This window comes from Perognathus longimembris, chromosome 11 (genome assembly GCF_023159225.1).
Source record: "Perognathus longimembris pacificus isolate PPM17 chromosome 11, ASM2315922v1, whole genome shotgun sequence".
Lineage (NCBI taxonomy): Eukaryota > Metazoa > Chordata > Mammalia > Rodentia > Heteromyidae > Perognathus > Perognathus longimembris.
Window position 1 is genome coordinate 51,215,084 of NC_063171.1, and position 8,323 is coordinate 51,223,406.

Here is an 8,323-nt window from a genome sequence, read left to right on the forward strand (position 1 = left end):
CTTTCTGACTTCTGTCTGCCTGTTCTTTGGTGGTATTGATATATATATATATTTTATTTATTTATTTATTTATTTTTTTGCCAGCCTTGGACTCAGAGCCTGAGCACTGTCCCTGGCTTCTTTTTGCTCAAGGCTAGTACTCTGCCACTTGAGCCACAGCGCCACCTCTGGCCTTTTCTATATATGTGGTGCTGAAGAATCGAACCCAGGGCTTCATGTATGGGAGGTAAGCACTCTTGCCACTAGGCCATATTCCCAGCCCGGTATTGATTTTTATTGATTGATTTGAACCCTTCTACTTTGCTGAAAGTGCTTACGAGACTTGAAAGTTTTAGTGGAACTTTTAGGGACTTTTAGATGTTGGGTTATATCAGCTAAAAACAGGAATCTTTTGGGGTTTTGCTTCCCTACTTGAATCCCTTTTATTTATTTGTCTTGCCTTATAGCTCTGGCTAGGAATCCTAATACTGCATTGAATAAGAATGTGGAGAATCAATACACCCTTATCTCATTCCTGACCTTGAAGAAAATGATTTGAGTTTTTCCCTGTTTCGTTTAACACTGGCAATAGACTTATTATATATACCCTTACCCTTTATTATGTTAGGATACATTCCTGTTATTCACAATTTCTTCAGGACTTTTATCCTAAATGGATGTTAAATTTTGTCAGAGGCATTTTTTTCATATATTCAGATGATCATGTAGGAAAACATGGGAAAAACCTTGGAGGATAGTGATACAGCTAACAAAGTCCCCCATAGCTCAAGAAATGGGAGCAAAATTTAACTAATAAGATTAAGTCAAGGAGATTGGGGAAGAGGGAAGATGGGAGAGAAGTGAGGGAGGAGGTAACAAGTTTGACAAGAAATGTACTCACTACTTTATGTATGTAACTGTAAGCCTTTGTACATCTCCTTGACAATCAAAATTTTTTAAAGACTAAGTCAAAATAAAATATCTTCTTCATAGCAAAAGCAAAAAAAAAAATTTTTAAGTCACTAGAGTAAAGAAGTACCCTATAGAACAAGAGACAATTTTTGCCATCTATTCATCTGAAAAATGGATTAATAACCCAGAGTTTACAAGGAACTCAAAAGATTAAACTCCCAAAGAACCAGCAACCCAATTAATAAATGGACAAATGACTTGAGCAGACAATTGCCTAAAAGAAGTAACCAATATAAACCAAAATAACCAATAAATACATGAAAATATGTTCAACATCCCTGGCCACAAAAAATGAAAATAAAAATGATGATCATGTTAGATGAAGTAAGCCAGTTCAGAAGGGTGAAGATCACATGCCTTCTCTTATATACAGAATGAAGACCTGAAATGCATATTAATCGAGGTGATGGTGGCTCATGCCAATAATCCTAGTTACTCAGGAAGCTAAGATCTGAAGACTGTGGTTGAAAACCACTCTGGGCAAGGAAGTCTCTGAGACATAATCTCCAATTAACTAGCAAAAAGGCAACCATGGGACTATGGCTCAACTGGTAGAGCACTAGCCTTGAGTGAAAGAGTTAAGGGATAGAAATGCGCATGTGTGCATACACACACATACACACACACTCACACAGCTAGGCACAGATGGCTCATGCCTGTAATCCTAGCTACTCAGGAAGCTGAGATCTGAAGATCATAATTCAAAGCTAGCCCAAAGCCAGCCCAGGCAGGAAAGTCTGTGAGACCCTTATCTCCAATGAACTACCAAAATGCTAAATGCTGTGGCTCAAGTGATAGATTTCTGATCTTAAGTGAAAAAGCTCAGGGACAGTGCCCAGGCCTTGAATTCAAGTTCCAGAACCAGCACAAAAATAATAGATGATAGATAGGTAGGTAGATAAATGATAGATAGATAGATTGATTGATTGATTGATTGATTGACAGATTGATGGATGACAGAAATAACTAAAATGTGGGACTATCTGGGGAATAAGACAGAGGTAAAAAGGGAAAAAGAATATGGGAACAAACAGTACATTGTGTGAAGTATCTATGTGTGAAGATGACACAAGATACCCCCTTGAAAGCTTTGATGTATCTGGTGTTTGTTTTTTTTCTGATCTTATTAGAAAGCTATATTCTACCTGTCTTTTTCTTGGTCTCTATTTAACAAAGTCTCAAGGCAACACCTAGTGGTCCTGTAAAATGGGAATGGGGCCTTCCATTCAGAGCTGAAGTGTTTCCTGGGAAGGATTGAGAAGGCCGAAGAAATAGTAGAGGCAACTCCAGGGAGGAAGAAGAGCTTTATCATTGCTCTGCAATATCATTGGGTAACAGATTCATTCTACATCTACCCATTTTTCCAAGACATTTTACCAGTGACTATTTCCATGCCACAGATGGAATCTAGGCGGCATGGAATGCAGTTCAACCACTGCAAATGGTTATTAAAATGAATTCGGGGCTGGGGATATGGCCTAGTGGCAAGAGTGCTTGCCTCGTATATATGAGGACCTGGGTTCAATTCCCCAGCACCACATATACAGAAAATGGCCAGAAGTGGCGCTGTGGCTCAAGTGGCAGAGTGCTAGCCTTGAGCAAAAAGAAGCCAGGGACAGTGCTCAGGCCCTGAGTCCAAGCCCCAGGACTAGCCAAAAAAAAAAAAAAATGAATTCGAACTTTTTACCTGCTCCTTTGTAAGAACTTTCTAGTTGGTGATAAAAACACAAAAAAATCTGAAGCAAACTGTCACTAGAAATTCTCCTCAGAGGAAGTGGTGCTGGGGTTCAGTGTGATAGAGAGCTAAGCTAGCCTTGAGCGAAAGGACTCAGGTACAGCCTCCAGGTCCTGAATTCAAGAGCCACGACCAACCAAAAAAAGAAGAAGAAGAAAAAAGCTCTGCTCAGAGTTTTATTGGGCTATTTCAAACATACTATCTGATTCTCAAAAGGTATTCAAGGTCATAAAAGGGAATTCATGTCTCCTCATTTAAACCATGACTTCTTTATAAGCTTTATCAAAAGTAAAACATTTTCCCTCACACTGTTTTTCATTTTTTTTCTCACAGTATTCATGTAACTTAGCAAAAATATGGGATAATTGTTTCCCATCAAGACCTAGAACTGATATTCCCCAATCCCCTCAAAGTTTTCTAATCTGCCTGCAAATATCATCCCTTGCTAGGTATGGTATTGCCTGAAAATAATTGGAAAGTAGTGGAGTGATGTCAAGGAAAATGAGAGACTGCCAGCCATTTCAAATTCATATCCGACTTCTCACAAGATAGGTCATCTTAAATGAAATCTTTTGGAAATTTATTTTCCACATCTATAAAATGGGATTACCTTATCAGGCTCTCTCGAGAGCTGAATGAAGCAATGCATATAAAGCACTGGGCATGTGCCCAATGGCAATAACCTCTTGGTGAGTAACAATTGTGCCATGTTGGTCATGATAATAAACATAGTTGATGTGAATGAGAAGCTTCAAATTCCAAAATTGATTTTACATGTTAGACTTTCCATGTCTGAAAAGTGTAGGAAGAGCTGTGTAAATTCCACAGCCAAGGGCTGAGCACTGCCTTTGTCACACACAGCGCTAAAAATTCAAAGTCTATAAAACTGGGCTTGGCATATAATTAAATTGTTGTAGCATGCTATGCAAATCACAAGGCACTAAATAAGGATTTATTTCATTCAACCCTGGAACTAGGAAATACAGCCTACAAGAAAAAAATTATTTCTTTATAGTCTGTCATGCTGCTTATTTTTCTTAGTTTAAATATAGATAAGAAATAAAAATGGCATCATCTCTCTAAGAATCTCATGCATTTTTCATACATGTGTGGCATTAATATACCTTTACTAATTTTTGAGTTATATTTATGACAATCTACCATCTGCAAGAGAGGTTGCAACCAGAAATATTTATATACACCAGAGAGTCATACATAATTTAATGCTAGAGCAGGAAAAAAGTGTGCAGTACATAGTAGAACACCCTTGTAAGGGTATATTACAGATATAGCAGAGAAGGAGTTGAAGAGCAAAGCATTTTCTTCTTAAGAAATAGACAACCAGATATTGAGAATAATCTTATAAATTTAATTTGGATAATTTCCATTGACTGTTGTTAGAAACCCAAGGATGATTTTTTCCTCTGAAATGATATAAATGAAATTGTGCTTGCATATATAGAGAGATAGATAAATTTTTAACATGGCATTATATGTCACAGTTCTAAGAAGATTTAGAAAAAAATACTGGTGCATATTATCTGGGTAATAATAAGCTCAAACCTCAAACATATGAGGGGAAGGAAATAAAGGAGGGAAGGGAAAGGAAGAGAGAAAGGGGCCAGAGGAAAGTAAAGAAAAAAGGAGGAAAGGGTGGAGGGAAGGAGAGAAAGAGGGCCAAGGAAAGAAGAAAAGGAGGGAGGGAGGAAGGGAAGGAAGGAGGGAGGGAGGGAGGGAAGGGGAAAGAAGAGGAGAGGAGAGGAGAGGAGAGAGGAAAGGAAAGAGGAAGAGAAAGAGGAAAATTGAAATTATAGAAAGCAAAGAAATACTTTGATCACAAGAACTATCAATGGAATTCAAGCCTAGGTCTCTGGAATTAAGTCTTGATCTTTATTTATTAAGCAAGGTACATCATCAAAATAATCCAGTCAAATCTAATCCTTTTGATCCATGGAAACTTTCCTGAGTATGGAAAAACAATTTTATGGTAATGAATCCCTAGGAAAAATCAACCTTGAACAATGTGGCAAGGTTTTTCAAATGGCCAAATGCTCTATATCTGTTCCATTTATGTATTAATCCGCAAACTCAAAACCTGAGTTATCTATTCATATGTGGCACATATTTATAAAATAATCTTCTTTGCCTCAGAGTTACCTGTAAAGATGAAAGTAATTCTCTTCATGCTTTCTTCCCCACCAAAACACATATAATACACACATCCAAGATCACACTTGGACATATGCACACACACACACACACACACACACACACACATTGCTAGACCCATAACTACAGCCAGATTCAAACATACCCTCCAAGTACCCCCAAAAGTTAAACCAAAAAATAAAGAATGATACACCAAGAGAGAAAAAAAAAAAACAACCTGCAGAATTCTGCTTGCTCACATTGGCAAAGCTCTAGGAACTATACAAAAGAATGAATTTTGTGGTGTTCAGCCAAGGAAGAAAATCATGTAACTTTAATGAGGTAGGTCTAAATGTACCATCACAGGCACTCTCTGCACCACTTTCGGACTTTGATGTCCTTCTCACATTGCTGAGGGAGGTTCTCGCAGTGTCCTCCGCTGGTCCCCACAAACCCTGACTCCGTGTGAGACGCCAGACAATCCTCCCCATAACACAGTGGGTGCATTCTGCAGCCTGGAACATAAGGAGGCTGAAATGCATGCATCATGTGATTGTGCCCACCTACTCCTGCTCCACAAGCCCCCATGAGGCTGAGACGATGCTCCCCATACTAAATCCTTGAACAGCAGCATCAGTATCTGATTTCCATTGGCTGTGAAAGATCCTACCAGAGGCCTTGTTCTCGACAGCTAGGTAACATGGCATTAATGGTAAATATCAAGGGAAGCACGCAAAATGCTCCACCTCTTTGCAATGACCAACAGGTCTTTAGAACACCATAGAAGGGCAGCCTACTGAGATCTTATTTAACTTTTTTAAAATTAATTTCAGTTATTTAGTTTTTCTTATGTGGTACCAAGGAATCAAACTAGGGCCTCATGCACGTTAGGCAAGCACTCTACAACTAAGCCAATTTCCCGCCCCTTATTTAACTTTGTAATAAAAACAAATGCCCCAAACCAGATAATCAAAGGTCTTTTATGATAAACAAGGAATGGAGTTTGGACATGGTTAATTTCCCAAGGCATCCTGAGCTTTTCTCATCAGCTCCCAAGCCAGTCACTAAAATGAATAGCCCGCACTGGTACCCACATTCATTCACCAAAGTGCCCAGAAGAAGATAGAAGAAAGGGTCAGGTTAGAAGTCTGGTCCTCTTCTTCCTTAACAGAGAAGCAAATTCAAAACCACAATAATAACAACAACACTACCTTGGGAAGAACTACAGAAACTAATGTCATCATCACAGATTTGAAAGAGGTAGGCAGGGATCCTGTCAGATGGACCAGGGCAAAAGACAACCAAATCTTGAAAAACAGAATCTGAATTATTAGAAGTTGCATCCTGCAATGAGAATCCTGTTTTGAAGCCATCTCTTTCCATGAGCAAAGCAAAGTTAGACCTAGTACCAGGAAGATCATTTGTAACCCAGCAAGTCCTTCTGTTAGATCTCAATACAGAAGGTTGGGCAGTAATTCTGTTGTTTGACAAGACAGCAGTACACCTTACCATTCCTACTGCAGTGTTCCATAACTAGATCCACCCTCTGCTCCGTCACAATGAGCTGAACAGGATGCAGGCTGCCCTGATATCACAACACTTCACTGTTTTGAGGCCATTGTCTCGTGCTGGCAGAGCCTCCATGAGAACGCAACAGGTCCCCTATGGAAACACATGTGTATGTGTTTCCTCCATGGAAACACATGTATGCTAGAGAACATGGGGTTTACTGGTTTGGGGTACATTGAACATCTTCTGAGTAGGACAAGTTCCTGTCTCCACCCTTAAGAAAAATGACATAATACTCTGTCTCTAAATAGGAGAAGCAAAATAAGTCAGATGTAAGGAGGTACTTTGCCACATTTACCAAGTGACCCAACAACCACTAACTGTCAGTCGCCAGCAGCCAAGTAATGTTCTCTGGCTGAGTAGACAACGCATCCAGAACTTCGGCTCATGCTTATGACCCAAGGATATAAGGCAGTCAAAGGATCTCAAGTGAGCCAGAATGTGAAATGGAGACTATAAGTAATGCCTCTAGGAGAATCATAAAGGAAGTCTCCTGTGTTTTCAGGGTTACATCTTCTTCTGTCAAAATTCTACATGCTCAGTCATATCTCCAATGTCACCACCACCATGAGGTCTTGGTCTTCCAGCTCTCCCCTACAAACCATCTCTCCCCTTTGAATTTTTCAGAGCCCTCCACAATTCTTTTGCTCTGTTAGTCATCACATTTATATCATATTATAATTACTTGTGGATTACTTCTCTTTCCTTCTTAGGATAGAAAGAGTCTGACCATTTTTCTTTGTGGATCCAGAAGCACTCAATAGATACTCTCAGAAAATTATCCAATCAGATTACTGAATGAGGTCAACCACGGTGCAGTGTGCTCTCAGCCATGAGAAGATATGTACTCTGAGTGAAGGAAATGTAAGTTATCAGTTCCCACCATAGCAAAGGTTCTTAATTATTAGAGTCTGCAGGACTAACCTCTTGAGATGGGCAGGAGGTGGGGAGGGTGAACTCTGCCTGCTTTTTTACTTCCCTATTTTATTTATTTTGAGGGCTTCTCACGTGACTGAGATGACAACACAACAAACACAGCCACAATGACATAACATTTGGAAGTAGATATGAACAATGGAGATGATGGCCTCCTACAGGAAAATGAAAATACTGGATAGAGACTTGTGGACTGGCAATAAAAGGCTCTGAATATCCCTTGTGCTTCAAATTTTAATATGCAATACCGACTCTGCACCATTCCCAGATTCTTTCCTTTCTTCTAATTCCATTTTATAGCATCTACCTGAGGCTGGTACATTTTGTTTGCAGTTTATCACGTGTTTCCTAGAAAAGACACAAGCCAGTCATGAAAAGGAATCATAACTTGTTTTCATGGAATCCGAAATGAGAATTTTGATTAAATGTCTTGGATTCATTTATAAAAGTCATAATTAAAGTATTTTCCCTAGATAAGATTTCAATAAATTTTAAATTATGGACTTCAGAAGAGATTTTTTTCAATATTGAAAAACGATTACATCTTTGCAAATTCAATCCTTTCCACGAAACATGTAGAAATGTTCATCATTATTATGAGCTGATTTAATTGCTTAGCTGTTTTTGTTTTCTATCTTTCCTGGCCTCCACCAAGACTACACTGTAATTTTTTTATTATGCCATGTGCCCTTGCTTGTTAAAATTTCATAGTAAATGCAAGAGAAAATAACCAAACTATCAAATCTATGGGCATGAAACAATAACATATTCATATCAGACTAGACAACAGTGCTTGCTGCAATCGTTTCAAACCAAAGGGCATGAATATTTTGTCACCAAGTGTGTGTGGTGCAGGTTTAAACACATACGGCACAACATTCTCTCAGCTTTGCGTTCCTAATTATAATCTCAGACATAGAACCGTGCCTCCTATGTGCTGTCTAGGTAGCAAGAATCCAAAGACAGATCACAGGCCTTGCATGC